This window comes from Taudactylus pleione, unplaced genomic scaffold (genome assembly GCF_031769625.1).
Source record: "Taudactylus pleione unplaced genomic scaffold, aTauple2 ptg000619l, whole genome shotgun sequence".
NCBI lineage: Eukaryota > Metazoa > Chordata > Amphibia > Anura > Myobatrachidae > Taudactylus > Taudactylus pleione.
Window position 1 is genome coordinate 649,185 of NW_028285021.1, and position 16,302 is coordinate 665,486.

Below are 16,302 nucleotides of genomic sequence, written 5' to 3' on the forward strand. Positions count from 1 at the left end.
TCTACGTCAATGAACAATGCTTTTCATTAAAGACATACATAGAACACATTTAAGGAAAATCTACCATTACTGTTATAGTAGAAGTCATGTCATTGGCCAAATGTGTATGTTATGATTTTTTGTCGTTTGTGATGGATCAACATGATGGTGTAGTAGTTCACAAATATAGGTTATGTCTAAAGTAAAATAAATGTTCTTTAAGCAAAGGCTCACTTGAAAGGGGACTTGCTAACAAGCCTGTGATATTGATGAGAACACAACCAATAATGTATAAAGAATTGATTTAAAACAAGACAAGTAGTGTTAGAAAACCCTTCTTTATTTGTGCCAGAAAGACGAGGTGGCCGAGTGGTTAAGGCGATAGACTGCTAATCCATTGTTCTCTGCACGCATGGGTTCAAATCCCATCCTTGTTGGTTTGGATTTGTTTGCTTGGAAATGGAATTTTTGCAAATAATGTTTCATAAGTGAAGCTAACACTCAAATGTCAAAAATAAACTAATTCAATTAAGAAATCTACGTCAATGAACAATGCTTTTCATTAAAGACATACATAGAACACATTTAAGGAAAATCTACCATTACTGTTATAGTAGAAGTCATGTCATTGGCCAAATGTGTATGTTATGATTTTTTGTCGTTTGTGATGGATCAACATGATGGTGTAGTAGTTCACAAATATAGGTTATGTCTAAAGTAAAATAAATGTTCTTTAAGCAAAGGCTCACTTGAAAGGGGACATGCTAACAAGCCTGTGATATTGATGAGAACACAACCAATAATGTATAAAGAATTGAATTAAAAGAAGACAAGTGGTGTTAGAAAACCCTTCTTTGTTTGTGCCAGAAAGACGAGGTGGCCGAGTGGTTAAGGCGATGGACTGCTAATCCATTGTGCTCTGCACGCATGGGTTCAAATCCCATCCTCGTCGGTTTGGAGTTGTTTGCTTGGAAATTGAATTTTTGCAAATAATGCTTCATAAGTGAAACTAACACTCAAATGTCAAAAATAAACTAATTCAATTAAGAAATCTACTTCAAAGAACAATGCTTTTCATTAAAGACATACATAGCACACATTTAGTGAAAATCTACCATTACTGTTATAGTAGAAGTGATGTCATTGGCCATATCTGTAAGTTATGATTTTTTGTCATTTGTGATGGATCAACATGATGGTGTAGTAGTTCACAAATATAGGTTACGTTTAAAGTAAAATAAATATTCTTTAAGCAAAAGCTCACTTGAAAGTGGACTTGCTAACAAGCCTGTGATATTGCTGAGAACACAACCAACAATGTATAAAGAATTGATTTAAAATATAACAACTGGTGTTAGAAAACCCTTCTTTATTTGTGCCAGAAAGATGAGGTGGCCGAGTGGTTAAGGCGATGGACTTCACTTCACTTCACTTTACTTATGAAGCATTATTTGCAAAAATTCCATTTCCAAGCAAACAATTCCAAACCGACGAGGATGGGCTTGGAACCCATGCATGCAGAGCACAATCCAATTCCAAACCGACGAGGATGGGCTTGGAACCCATGCATGCAGAGCACAATCCATTGTGCTCTGCATTCATGGGTTCCAATCCCATCCTCGTCGGTTTGGAATTGTTTGCTTGGAAATGGAATTTTTGCAAATAATGCTTCATAAGTGAAGCTGACACTCAAATGTAAAAAAAAAACTAATTAAATTAAGAAATCTACTTCAATGAACAATGCTTTTCATTAAAGACATACATAGAACACATTTAGTGAAAATCTACAATTACTGTTATAGTAGAAGTCATGTCATTGGCCAAATGTGTATGTTATGATTTTTTGTCGTTTGTGATGGATCAACAAGATGGTGTAGTAGTTCACAATTATAGTTTATGTCTAAAGTAAAATAAATGTTCTTTAAGCAAAGGCTCACTTGAAAGTGGACATGCTAACAAGCCTGTGATATTGATGAGAACACAACCAAAAATGTATAAGGAATTGATTTAAAACAAGACAAGTGGTGTCAGAAAATCCTTCTTTATTTGTGCCAGAAAGATGAGTTGGCCGAGTGGTTAAGGCGATTGACTTCACTTCACTTCACTTTACTTATGAAGCATTATTTGTAAAAATTCCTTTTCCAAGCAAACAATTCCAATCCGACGAGGATTGGATTTGAACCCATGCGTGCAGAGAACAATCCATTGTGCTCTGCATTCATTTGTTCCAATCCCATCCTCGTTGGTTTGGAATTGTTTGCTTGGAAATGGAATTTTTGCAAATAATGCTTCATAAGTGAAGCTGACACTCAAATGTCAAAAATAAACTAATTCAATTAAGAAATCTACTTCAATGAACAATGCTTTTCATTAAAGACAGACATAGAACACATTTAGTGAAAATCTACCATTACTGTTATAGTAGACGTCGTAGAAGTCATGTCATTTAGTGAAAATCTAAGCCAAATCTGTGTGTTATGATTTTTTGTCGTTTGTGATGGATCAACATGATGGTGTCGTAGTTCACAAATATAGGTTACGTTTAAAGTAAAATAAATGTTCTTTAAGCAAAGGCTCACTTGAAAGAGGACTTGCTCACAAGCCTGTGATATTGCTGAGAACACAACCAACAATGTATAAAGAAATGATTTAAAATATGACAAGTGGTGTCAGACAACTCATTTTTATTTGTGCCAGAAAGACGAGGTGGCCGAGTGGTTAAGGCGATGGACTGCTAATCCATTGTGTTCTGCACGCATGGGTTCAAATCTTGTCGGTTTGGAATTTTTTCTTTGGAAATGGAATTTTGCAAATAATGCTTCTTAAGTGAAGCTGACACTCAAATGTCAAAAATAAACTAATTCAATTAAGAAATCTACGTCAATGAACAATGCTTTTCATTAAAGACATACATAGAACACATTTAAGGAAAATCTACCATTACTGTTATAGTAGAAGTCATGTCATTGGCCAAATGGGTATGTTATGATTTTTTGTCGTTTGTGATGGATCAACATGATGGTGTAGTAGTTCACAAATATAGGTTATGTCTAAAGTAAAATAAATGTTCTTTAAGCAAAGGCTCACTTGAAATGGGACATGCTAACAAGCCTGTGATATTGATGAGAACACAACCAATAATGTATAAAGTATTGATTGATAAAAATGACAAGTGGTGTTAGAAAACCCTTTTTTATTCGTGCCAGAAAGACGAGGTGGCCGAGTGGTTAAGGCGATGGACTGCTAATCCATTGTGCTCTGCACGCATGGGTTCAAATCCCATTCTCGTCGGTTTGGAGTTGTTTGCTTGGAAATTGAATTTTTGCAAATAATGCTACATAAGTGAAGCTAACACTCAAATGTCAAAAATAAACTAATTCAATTAAGAAATCTACTTCAATGAACAATGCTTTTCATTAAAGACATACATAGAACACATTTAGTGAAAATCTGCCATTACTGTTATAGTAGAAGTCATGTCATTGGCCAAATGTGTATGTTACGATTTTTTGTCGTTTGTGATGGATCAACAAGATGGTGTAGTAGTTCACAAATATAGTTTATGTCTAAAGTAAAATAAATGTTCTTTAAGCAAAGGCTCACTTGAAAGTGGACATGTTAACAAGCCTGTAATATTGATGAGAACACAACCAATAATGTATAAAGAATTGATTTAAAACAAGACAAGTGGTGTCAGAAAATCCTTCTTTATTTGTGCCAGAAAGATGAGGTGGCCGAGTGGTTAAGGCGATTGACTTCACTTCACTTCACTTTACTTATGAAGCATTATTTGTAAAAATTCCTTTTCCAAGCAAACAATTCCAAACCGACGAGGATGGGATTTGAACCCATGCGTGCAGAGCACAGTCCATTGTGCTCTGCATTCATGGGTTCTAATCCCATCCTCGTCGGTTTGGAATTGTTTGCTTGGAAATGGAATTTTTGCAAATAATGCTTCATAAGTGAAGCTGACACTCAAATGTCAAAAATAAACTAATTCAATTAAGAAATCTACTTCAATGAACAATGCTTTTCATTAAAGACATACATAGAACACATTTAGTGAAAATCTACCATTACTGTTTTAGTAGAAGTCGTAGAAGTCATGTCATTTAGTGAAAATCTAAGCCAAATGTGTGTTATGATTTTTTGTCGTTTGTGATGGATCAACATGATGGTGTAGTAGTTCACAAATATAGGTTATGTCTAAAGTAAAATAAATGTTCTTTAAGCAAAAGCTCACTTGAAAGTGGACTTGCTAACAAGCCTCTGATATTGCTGAGAATACAACCAACAATGTATAAAGAATTGATTTAAAATATGACAACTGGTGTTAGAAAACCCTTCTGTTTTGAGCCAGAAAGACGAGGTGGCCGAGTGGTTCAGGCGATTGACTGCTAATCCATTGTGCTCTGCACGCATGGGTTCAAATCCCATCCTCGTCGGATTGGAATTGTTTGCTTGGAAATGGAATTTTGCAAGTAATGCTTCATAAGTGAAGCTGACACTCAAATGTCAAAAATAAACTAATTCAATTAAGAAATCTTCTTCAATGAACAATGCCTTTCATTAAAGTTATACATAGAACACATTTAATAAAAATCTACCATTACTGTTATAGTAGTAGTCATGTCAATGGCCAGATGTGTATGTTATGATTTTTTGTCGTTTGTGATGGATCAACATGATGGTGTAGTAGTTCACAAATATAGGTTACGTTTAAAGAAAAATAAATATTCTTTAAGCAAAAGCTCACTTGAAAGTGGACTTGCTAACAAGCCTGTGATATTGCTGAGAACACAACCAACAATGTATAAAGAATTGATTTAAAATATAACAACTGGTGTTAGAAAACCCTTCTTTATTTGTGCCAGAAAGATGAGGTGGCCGAGTGGTTAAGGCGATGGACTTCACTTCACTTCACTTTACTTATGAAGCATTATTTGCAAAAATTCCATTTCCAAGCAAACAATTCCAAACCGACGAGGATGGGCTTGGAACCCATGCATGCAGAGCACAATCCAATTCCAAACCGACGAGGATGGGCTTGGAACCCATGCATGCAGAGCACAATCCATTGTGCTCTGCATTCATGGGTTCCAATCCCATCCTCGTCGGTTTGGAATTGTTTGCTTGGAAATGGAATTTTTGCAAATAATGCTTCATAAGTGAAGCTGACACTCAAATGTAAAAAAAAAACTAATTAAATTAAGAAATCTACTTCAATGAACAATGCTTTTCATTAAAGACATACATAGAACACATTTAGTGAAAATCTACAATTACTGTTATAGTAGAAGTCATGTCATTGGCCAAATGTGTATGTTATGATTTTTTGTCGTTTGTGATGGATCAACAAGATGGTGTAGTAGTTCACAATTATAGTTTATGTCTAAAGTAAAATAAATGTTCTTTAAGCAAAGGCTCACTTGAAAGTGGACATGCTAACAAGCCTGTGATATTGATGAGAACACAACCAAAAATGTATAAGGAATTGATTTAAAACAAGACAAGTGGTGTCAGAAAATCCTTCTTTATTTGTGCCAGAAAGATGAGTTGGCCGAGTGGTTAAGGCGATTGACTTCACTTCACTTCACTTTACTTATGAAGCATTATTTGTAAAAATTCCTTTTCCAAGCAAACAATTCCAATCCGACGAGGATTGGATTTGAACCCATGCGTGCAGAGAACAATCCATTGTGCTCTGCATTCATTTGTTCCAATCCCATCCTCGTTGGTTTGGAATTGTTTGCTTGGAAATGGAATTTTTGCAAATAATGCTTCATAAGTGAAGCTGACACTCAAATGTCAAAAATAAACTAATTCAATTAAGAAATCTACTTCAATGAACAATGCTTTTCATTAAAGACAGACATAGAACACATTTAGTGAAAATCTACCATTACTGTTATAGTAGACGTCGTAGAAGTCATGTCATTTAGTGAAAATCTAAGCCAAATCTGTGTGTTATGATTTTTTGTCGTTTGTGATGGATCAACATGATGGTGTCGTAGTTCACAAATATAGGTTACGTTTAAAGTAAAATAAATGTTCTTTAAGCAAAGGCTCACTTGAAAGAGGACTTGCTAACAAGCCTGTGATATTGCTGAGAACACAACCAACAATGTATAAAGAAATGATTTAAAATATGACAAGTGGTGTCAGACAACTCATTTTTATTTGTGCCAGAAAGACGAGGTGGCCGAGTGGTTAAGGCGATGGACTGCTAATCCATTGTGTTCTGCACGCATGGGTTCAAATCTTGTCGGTTTGGAATTTTTTCCTTGGAAATGGAATTTTGCAAATAATGCTTCTTAAGTGAAGCTGACACTCAAATGTCAAAAATAAACTAATTCAATTAAGAAATCTACGTCAATGAACAATGCTTTTCATTAAAGACATACATAGAACACATTTAAGGAAAATCTACCATTACTGTTATAGTAGAAGTCATGTCATTGGCCAAATGGGTATGTTATGATTTTTTGTCGTTTGTGATGGATCAACATGATGGTGTAGTAGTTCACAAATATAGGTTATGTCTAAAGTAAAATAAATGTTCTTTAAGCAAAGGCTCACTTGAAATGGGACATGCTAACAAGCCTGTGATATTGATGAGAACACAACCAATAATGTATAAAGTATTGATTGATAAAAATGACAAGTGGTGTTAGAAAACCCTTCTTTATTCGTGCCAGAAAGACGAGGTGGCCGAGTGGTTAAGGCGATGGACTGCTAATCCATTGTGCTCTGCACGCATGGGTTCAAATCCCATTCTCGTCGGTTTGGAGTTGTTTGCTTGGAAATTGAATTTTTGCAAATAATGCTACATAAGTGAAGCTAACACTCAAATGTCAAAAATAAACTAATTCAATTAAGAAATCTACTTCAATGAACAATGCTTTTCATTAAAGACATACATAGAACACATTTAGTGAAAATCTGCCATTACTGTTATAGTAGAAGTCATGTCATTGGCCAAATGTGTATGTTACGATTTTTTGTCGTTTGTGATGGATCAACAAGATGGTGTAGTAGTTCACAAATATAGTTTATGTCTAAAGTAAAATAAATGTTCTTTAAGCAAAGGCTCACTTGAAAGTGGACATGTTAACAAGCCTGTAATATTGATGAGAACACAACCAATAATGTATAAAGAATTGATTTAAAACAAGACAAGTGGTGTCAGAAAATCCTTCTTTATTTGTGCCAGAAAGATGAGGTGGCCGAGTGGTTAAGGCGATTGACTTCACTTCACTTCACTTTACTTATGAAGCATTATTTGTAAAAATTCCTTTTCCAAGCAAACAATTCCAAACCGACGAGGATGGGATTTGAACCCATGCGTGCAGAGCACAGTCCATTGTGCTCTGCATTCATGGGTTCCAATCCCATCCTCGTCGGTTTGGAATTGTTTGCTTGGAAATGGAATTTTTGCAAATAATGCTTCATAAGTGAAGCTGACACTCAAATGTCAAAAAAAAACTAATTAAATTAAGAAATCTACTTCAATGAACAATGCTTTTCATTAAAGATATACATAGAACACATTTAGTGAAAATCTACAATTACTGTTATAGTAGAAGTCATGTCATTGGCCAAATGTGTATGTTATGATTTTTTGTCGTTTGTGATGGATCAACAAGATGGTGTAGTAGTTCACAATTATAGTTTATGTCTAAAGTAAAATAAATGTTCTTTAAGCAAAGGCTCACTTGAAAGTGGACATGCTAACAAGCCTGTGATATTGATGAGAACACAACCAAAAATGTATAAGGAATTGATTTAAAACAAGACAAGTGGTGTCAGAAAATCCTTCTTTATTTGTGCCAGAAAGATGAGTTGGCCGAGTGGTTAAGGCGATTGACTTCACTTCACTTCACTTTACTTATGAAGCATTATTTGTAAAAATTCCTTTTCCAAGCAAACAATTCCAATCCGACGAGGATTGGATTTGAACCCATGCGTGCAGAGAACAATCCATTGTGCTCTGCATTCATTTGTTCCAATCCCATCCTCGTTGGTTTGGAATTGTTTGCTTGGAAATGGAATTTTTGCAAATAATGCTTCATAAGTGAAGCTGACACTCAAATGTCAAAAATAAACTAATTCAATTAAGAAATCTACTTCAATGAACAATGCTTTTCATTAAAGACAGACATAGAACACATTTAGTGAAAATCTACCATTACTGTTATAGTAGACGTCGTAGAAGTCATGTCATTTAGTGAAAATCTAAGCCAAATCTGTGTGTTATGATTTTTTGTCGTTTGTGATGGATCAACATGATGGTGTCGTAGTTCACAAATATAGGTTACGTTTAAAGTAAAATAAATGTTCTTTAAGCAAAGGCTCACTTGAAAGAGGACTTGCTAACAAGCCTGTGATATTGCTGAGAACACAACCAACAATGTATAAAGAAATGATTTAAAATATGACAAGTGGTGTCAGACAACTCATTTTTATTTGTGCCAGAAAGACGAGGTGGCCGAGTGGTTAAGGCGATGGACTGCTAATCCATTGTGTTCTGCACGCATGGGTTCAAATCTTGTCGGTTTGGAATTTTTTCCTTGGAAATGGAATTTTGCAAATAATGCTTCTTAAGTGAAGCTGACACTCAAATGTCAAAAATAAACTAATTCAATTAAGAAATCTACGTCAATGAACAATGCTTTTCATTAAAGACATACATAGAACACATTTAAGGAAAATCTACCATTACTGTTATAGTAGAAGTCATGTCATTGGCCAAATGGGTATGTTATGATTTTTTGTCGTTTGTGATGGATCAACATGATGGTGTAGTAGTTCACAAATATAGGTTATGTCTAAAGTAAAATAAATGTTCTTTAAGCAAAGGCTCACTTGAAATGGGACATGCTAACAAGCCTGTGATATTGATGAGAACACAACCAATAATGTATAAAGTATTGATTGATAAAAATGACAAGTGGTGTTAGAAAACCCTTCTTTATTCGTGCCAGAAAGACGAGGTGGCCGAGTGGTTAAGGCGATGGACTGCTAATCCATTGTGCTCTGCACGCATGGGTTCAAATCCCATTCTCGTCGGTTTGGAGTTGTTTGCTTGGAAATTGAATTTTTGCAAATAATGCTACATAAGTGAAGCTAACACTCAAATGTCAAAAATAAACTAATTCAATTAAGAAATCTACTTCAATGAACAATGCTTTTCATTAAAGACATACATAGAACACATTTAGTGAAAATCTGCCATTACTGTTATAGTAGAAGTCATGTCATTGGCCAAATGTGTATGTTACGATTTTTTGTCGTTTGTGATGGATCAACAAGATGGTGTAGTAGTTCACAAATATAGTTTATGTCTAAAGTAAAATAAATGTTCTTTAAGCAAAGGCTCACTTGAAAGTGGACATGTTAACAAGCCTGTAATATTGATGAGAACACAACCAATAATGTATAAAGAATTGATTTAAAACAAGACAAGTGGTGTCAGAAAATCCTTCTTTATTTGTGCCAGAAAGATGAGGTGGCCGAGTGGTTAAGGCGATTGACTTCACTTCACTTCACTTTACTTATGAAGCATTATTTGTAAAAATTCCTTTTCCAAGCAAACAATTCCAAACCGACGAGGATGGGATTTGAACCCATGCGTGCAGAGCACAGTCCATTGTGCTCTGCATTCATGGGTTCCAATCCCATCCTCGTCGGTTTGGAATTGTTTGCTTGGAAATGGAATTTTTGCAAATAATGCTTCATAAGTGAAGCTGACACTCAAATGTCAAAAATAAACTAATTCAATTAAGAAATCTACTTCAATGAACAATGCTTTTCATTAAAGACATACATAGAACACATTTAGTGAAAATCTACCATTACTGTTTTAGTAGAAGTCGTAGAAGTCATGTCATTTAGTGAAAATCTAAGCCAAATGTGTGTGTTATGATTTTTTGTCGTTTGTGATGGATCAACATGATGGTGTAGTAGTTCACAAATATAGGTTATGTCTAAAGTAAAATAAATGTTCTTTAAGCAAAAGCTCACTTGAAAGTGGACTTGCTAACAAGCCTCTGATATTGCTGAGAATACAACCAACAATGTATAAAGAATTGATTTAAAATATGACAACTGGTGTTAGAAAACCCTTCTGTTTTGAGCCAGAAAGACGAGGTGGCCGAGTGGTTCAGGCGATTGACTGCTAATCCATTGTGCTCTGCACGCATGGGTTCAAATCCCATCCTTGTCGGATTGGAATTGTTTGCTTGGAAATGGAATTTTGCAAGTAATGCTTCATAAGTGAAGCTGACACTCAAATGTCAAAAATAAACTAATTCAATTAAGAAATCTTCTTCAATGAACAATGCCTTTCATTAAAGTTATACATAGAACACATTTAATAAAAATCTACCATTACTGTTATAGTAGTAGTCATGTCAATGGCCAGATGTGTATGTTATGATTTTTTGTCGTTTGTGATGGATCAACATGATGGTGTAGTAGTTCACAAATATAGGTTACGTTTAAAGTAAAATAAATATTCTTTAAGCAAAAGCTCACTTGAAAGTGGACTTGCTAACAAGCCTGTGATATTGCTGAGAATACAACCAACAATGTATAAAGAATTGATTTAAAATATGACAACTGGTGTTAGAAAACCCTTCTTTATTTGTGCCTGAAAGATGAGGTGGCCGAGTTGTTAAGGCGATGGACTTCACTTCATTTCACTTTACTTATGAAGCATTATTTGCAAAAATTCCATTTCCAAGCAAACAATTCCAAACCGACGAGGATGGGATTGGAACCCATGCATGCAGAGCACAATCCATTGGGCTCTGCATTCATGGGTTCCAATCCCATCCTCGTCGGTTTGGAATTGTTTGCTTGGAAATGGAATTTTTGCAAATAATGCTTCATATGTGAAGCTGACACTCAAATGTAAAAAAAAAAAACTAATTTAATTAAGAAATCTACTTCAATGAACAATGCTTTTCATTAAAGACATACATAAAACACATTTAGTGAAAATCTACCATTACTGTTATAGTAGAAGTCATGTCATTGGCCAAATGTGTATGTTATGATTTTTTGTCATTTGTGATGGATCAACAAGATGGTGTAGTAGTTCACAAATATAGTTTATGTCTAAAGTAAAATAAATGTTCTTTAAGCAAAGGCTCACTTGAAAGTGGACATGCTAACAAGCCTGTGATATTGATGAGAACACAACCAATAATATATAAAGAATTGATTTAAAACAAGACAAGTGGTGTCAGAAAATCCTCCTTTGTTTGTGCCAGAAAGATGAGTTGGCCGAGTGGTTAAGGCGATTGACTTCACTTCAATTCACTTTACTTATGAAGCATTAATTGTAAAAATTCCTTTTCCAAGCAAACAATTCCAAACCGACGAGGATTGGATTTGAACCCATGCATGCAGAGAACAATCCATTGTGCTCTGCATTCATGGGTTCCAATCCCATCCTCGTTGGTTTGGAATTGTTTGCTTGGAAATGGAATTTTTGCAAATAATGCTTCATAAGTGAAGCTGACACTCAAATGTCAAAAATAAACTAATTCAATTAAGAAATCGACTTCAATGAACAATGCTTTTCATTAAAGACATACATAGAACACATTTAGTGAAAATCTACCATTACTGTTATAGTAGAAGTCGTAGAAGTCATGTCATTTAGTGAAAATCTAAGCCAAATGTGTGTGTTTTGATTTTTTGTCGTTTGTGATGGATCAACATGATGGTGTAGTAGTTCACAAATATAGTTTATGTCTAAAGTAAAATAAATGTTCTTTAAGCAAAGGCTCACTTGAAAGGGGACATGCTAACAAGCCTGTGATATTGATGAGAACACAACCAATAATGTATAAAGAATTGATTTAAAACAAGACAAGTGGTGTTCGAAAACCCTTCTTTATTTGTGCCAGAAAGATGAGGTGGCCGAGTGGTTAAGACGATGGACTGCTAATCCGTTGTGTTCTGCACGCATGGGTTCAAATCTTGTCGGTTTGGAATTTATCCGTGGAAATGGAATTTTGCAAATAATGCTTCTTAAGTGAAGCTGACACTCAAATGTCAAAAATAAACTAATTCAATTAATAAATCTACGTCAATGAACAATGCTTTTCATTAAAGACATACATAGAACACATTTAAGGAAAATCTACCATTACTGTTATAGTAGAAGTCATGTCATTGGCCAAATGTGTATGTTATGATTTTTTTCGTTTGTGATGGATCAACATGATGGTGTAGTAGTTCACAAATATAGGTTATGTCTAAAGTAAAATAAATGTTCTTTAAGCAAAGGCTCACTTGAAAGGGGACATGCTAACAAGCCTGTGATATTGATGAGAACACAACCAATAATGTATAAAGAATTGAATTAAAAGAAGACAAGTGGTGTTAGAAAACCCTTCTTTATTTGTGCCAGAAAGACGAGGTGGCCGAGTGGTTAAGGCGATGGACTGCTAATCCATTGTGCTCTGCACGCATGGGTTCAAATCCCATCCTCGTCGGTTTGGAGCTGTTTGCTTGGAAATGAAATTTTTGCAAATAATGCTTCATAAGTGAAGCTAACACTCAAATGTCAAAAATAAACTAATTCAATTAAGAAATCTACTTCAAAGAACAATGCTTTTCATTAAAGACATACATAGCACACATTTAGTGAAAATCTACCATTACTGTTATAGTAGAAGTGATGTCATTGGCCAGATCTGTAAGTTATGATTTTTTGTCATTTGTGATGGATCAACATGATGGTGTAGTAGTTCACAAATATAGGTTACGTTTAAAGTAAAATAAATATTCTTTAAGCAAAAGCTCACTTGAAAGTGGACTTGCTAACAAGCCTGTGATATTGCTGAGAACACAACCAACAATGTATAAAGAATTGATTTAAAATATAACAACTGGTGTTAGAAAACCCTTCTTTATTTGTGCCAGAAAGATGAGGTGGCCGAGTGGTTAAGGCGATGGACTTCACTTCACTTTACTTATGAAGCATTATTTGCAAAAATTCCATTTCCAAGCAAACAATTCCAAACCGACGAGGATGGGCTTGGAACCCATGCATGCAGAGCACAATCCATTGTGCTCTGCATTCATGGGTTCCAATCCCATCCTCGTCGGTTTGGAATTGTTTGCTTGGAAATGGAATTTTTGCAAATAATGTTTCATAAGTGAAGCTGACACTCAAATGTAAAAAAAAAACTAATTAAATTAAGAAATCAACTTCAATGAACAATGCTTTTCATTAAAGACATACATAGAACACATTTAGTGAAAATCTACAATTACTGTTATAGTAGAAGTCATGTCATTGGCCAAATGTGTATGTTATGATTTTTTGTCGTTTGTGATGGATCAACAAGATGGTGTAGTAGTTCACAAATATAGTTTATGTCTAAAGTAAAATAAATGTTCTTTAAGCAAAGGCTCACTTGAAAGTGGACATGCTAACAAGCCTGTGATATTGATGAGAACACAACCAATAATGTATAAGGAATTGATTTAAAACAAGACAAGTGGTGTCAGAAAATCCTTCTTTATTTGTGCCAGAAAGATGAGTTGGCCGAGTGGTTAAGGCGATTGACTTCACTTCACTTCACTTTACTTATGAAGCATTATTTGTAAAAATTCCTTTTCCAAGCAAACAATTCCAATCCGACGAGGATTGGATTTGAACCCATGCGTGCAGAGAACAATCCATTGTGCTCTGCATTCATTTGTTCCAATCCCATCCTCGTTGGTTTGGAATTGTTTGCTTGGAAATGGAATTTTTGCAAATAATGCTTCATAAGTGAAGCTGACACTCAAATGTCAAAAATAAACTAATTCAATTAAGAAATCTACTTCAATGAACAATGCTTTTCATTAAAGACAGACATAGAACACATTTAGTGAAAATCTACCATTACTGTTATAGTAGACGTCGTAGAAGTCATGTCATTTAGTGAAAATCTAAGCCAAATCTGTGTGTTATGATTTTTTGTCGTTTGTGATGGATCAACATGATGGTGTCGTAGTTCACAAATATAGGTTACGTTTAAAGTAAAATAAATGTTCTTTAAGCAAAGGCTCACTTGAAAGAGGACTTGCTAACAAGCCTGTGATATTGCTGAGAACACAACCAACAATGTATAAAGAAATGATTTAAAATATGACAAGTGGTGTCAGACAACTCATCTTTATTTGTGCCAGAAAGACGAGGTGGCCGAGTGGTTAAGGCGATGGACTGCTAATCCATTGTGTTCTGCACGCATGGGTTCAAATCTTGTCGGTTTGGAATTTTTTCCTTGGAAATGGAATTTTGCAAATAATGCTTCTTAAGTGAAGCTGACACTCAAATGTCAAAAATAAACTAATTCAATTAAGAAATCTACGTCAATGAACAATGCTTTTCATTAAAGACATACATAGAACACATTTAAGGAAAATCTACCATTACTGTTATAGTAGAAGTCATGTCATTGGCCAAATGGGTATGTTATGATTTTTTGTCGTTTGTGATGGATCAACATGATGGTGTAGTAGTTCACAAATATAGGTTATGTCTAAAGTAAAATAAATGTTCTTTAAGCAAAGGCTCACTTGAAAGGGGACATGCTAACAAGCCTGTGATATTGATGAGAACACAACCAATAATGTATAAAGTATTGATTGATAAAAAAGACAAGTGGTGTTAGAAAACCCTTCTTTATTTGTGCCAGAAAGACGAGGTGGCCGAGTGGTTAAGGCGATGGACTGCTAATCCATTGTGCTCTGCACGCATGGGTTCAAATCCCATTCTCGTCGGTTTGGAGTTGTTTGCTTGGAAATTGAATTTTTGCAAATAATGCTTCATAAGTGAAGCTAACACTCAAATGTCAAAAATAAACTAATTCAATTAAGAAATCTACTTCAATGAACAATGCTTTTCATTAAAGACATACATAGAACACATTTAGTGAAAATCTGCCATTACTGTTATAGTAGAAGTCATGTCATTGGCCAAATGTGTATGTTACGATTTTTTGTCGTTTGTGATGGATCAACAAGATGGTGTAGTAGTTCACAAATATAGTTTATGTCTAAAGTAAAATAAATGTTCTTTAAGCAAAGGCTCACTTGAAAGTGGACATGTTAACAAGCCTGTAATATTGATGAGAACACAACCAATAATGTATAAAGAATTGATTTAAAACAAGACAAGTGGTGTCAGAAAATCCTTCTTTATTTGTGCCAGAAAGATGAGGTGGCCGAGTGGTTAAGGCGATTGACTTCACTTCACTTCACTTTACTTATGAAGCATTATTTGTAAAAATTCCTTTTCCAAGCAAACAATTCCAAACCGACGAGGATGGGATTTGAACCCATGCGTGCAGAGCACAGTCCATTGTGCTCTGCATTCATGGGTTCCAATCCCATCCTCGTCGGTTTGGAATTGTTTGCTTGGAAATGGAAGTTTTGCAAATAATGCTTCATAAGTGAAGCTGACACTCAAATGTCAAAAATAAACTAATTCAATTAAGAAATCTACTTCAATGAACAATGCTTTTCATTAAAGACATACATAGAACACATTTAGTGAAAATCTACCATTACTGTTTTAGTAGAAGTCGTAGAAGTCATGTCATTTAGTGAAAATCTAAGCCAAATGTGTGTGTTATGATTTTTTGTCGTGTGTGATGGATCAACATGATGGTGTAGTAGTTCACAAATATAGGTTATGTCTAAAGTAAAATAAATGTTCTTTAAGCAAAAGCTCACTTGAAAGTGGACTTGCTAACAAGCCTCTGATATTGCTGAGAATACAACCAACAATGTATAAAGAATTGATTTAAAATATGACAACTGGTGTTAGAAAACCCTTCTGTTTTAAGCCAGAAAGACGAGGTGGCCGAGTGGTTAAGGCGATGGACTGCTAATCCATTGTGCTCTGCACGCATGGGTTCAAATCCCATCCTCGTCGGATTGGAATTGTTTGCTTGGAAATGGAATTTTGCAAGTAATGCTTCATAAGTGAAGCTGACACTCAAATGTCAAAAATAAACTAATTCAATTAAGAAATCTTCTTCAATGAACAATGCCTTTCATTAAAGTTATACATAGAACACATTTAATAAAAATCTACCATTACTGTTATAGTAGTAGTCATGTCAATGGCCAGATGTGTATGTTATGATTTTTTGTCGTTTGTGATGGATCAACATGATGGTGTAGTAGTTCACAAATATAGTTTATGTCTAAAGTAAAATAAATGTTCTTTAAGCAAAGGCTCACTTGAAAGTGGACATGTTAACAAGCCTGTAATATTGATGAGAACACAACCAATAATGTATAAAGAAT

The 16,302-nt window shown here is 34.8% G+C and overlaps 7 non-coding genes across 7 annotated transcripts; all 7 read left to right on the top strand.

The window, feature by feature from the left end:
- Window positions 1-849: 849 nt before the first annotated feature.
- Window positions 850-931, top strand: TRNAS-GCU (transfer RNA serine (anticodon GCU)). Its single transcript has one exon. It is a non-coding gene; the product is annotated as a tRNA-Ser (tRNA).
- A 2,257-nt stretch (window positions 932-3,188) lies between these two features.
- Window positions 3,189-3,270, top strand: TRNAS-GCU (transfer RNA serine (anticodon GCU)). The gene has a single exon. It is a non-coding gene; the product is annotated as a tRNA-Ser (tRNA).
- Window positions 3,271-6,680: 3,410 nt separating this feature from the next.
- Window positions 6,681-6,762, top strand: TRNAS-GCU (transfer RNA serine (anticodon GCU)). The gene has a single exon. It is a non-coding gene; the product is annotated as a tRNA-Ser (tRNA).
- A 2,204-nt stretch (window positions 6,763-8,966) lies between these two features.
- On the top strand, window positions 8,967-9,048 carry TRNAS-GCU (transfer RNA serine (anticodon GCU)). The gene has a single exon. It is a non-coding gene; the product is annotated as a tRNA-Ser (tRNA).
- A 3,358-nt stretch (window positions 9,049-12,406) lies between these two features.
- Window positions 12,407-12,488, top strand: TRNAS-GCU (transfer RNA serine (anticodon GCU)). Its single transcript has one exon. It is a non-coding gene; the product is annotated as a tRNA-Ser (tRNA).
- Window positions 12,489-14,687: 2,199 nt separating this feature from the next.
- TRNAS-GCU (transfer RNA serine (anticodon GCU)) lies at window positions 14,688-14,769 on the top strand. Its single transcript has one exon. It is a non-coding gene; the product is annotated as a tRNA-Ser (tRNA).
- Window positions 14,770-15,843: 1,074 nt separating this feature from the next.
- Window positions 15,844-15,925, top strand: TRNAS-GCU (transfer RNA serine (anticodon GCU)). Its single transcript has one exon. It is a non-coding gene; the product is annotated as a tRNA-Ser (tRNA).
- The last annotated feature ends 377 nt before the right edge of the window (window positions 15,926-16,302 follow it).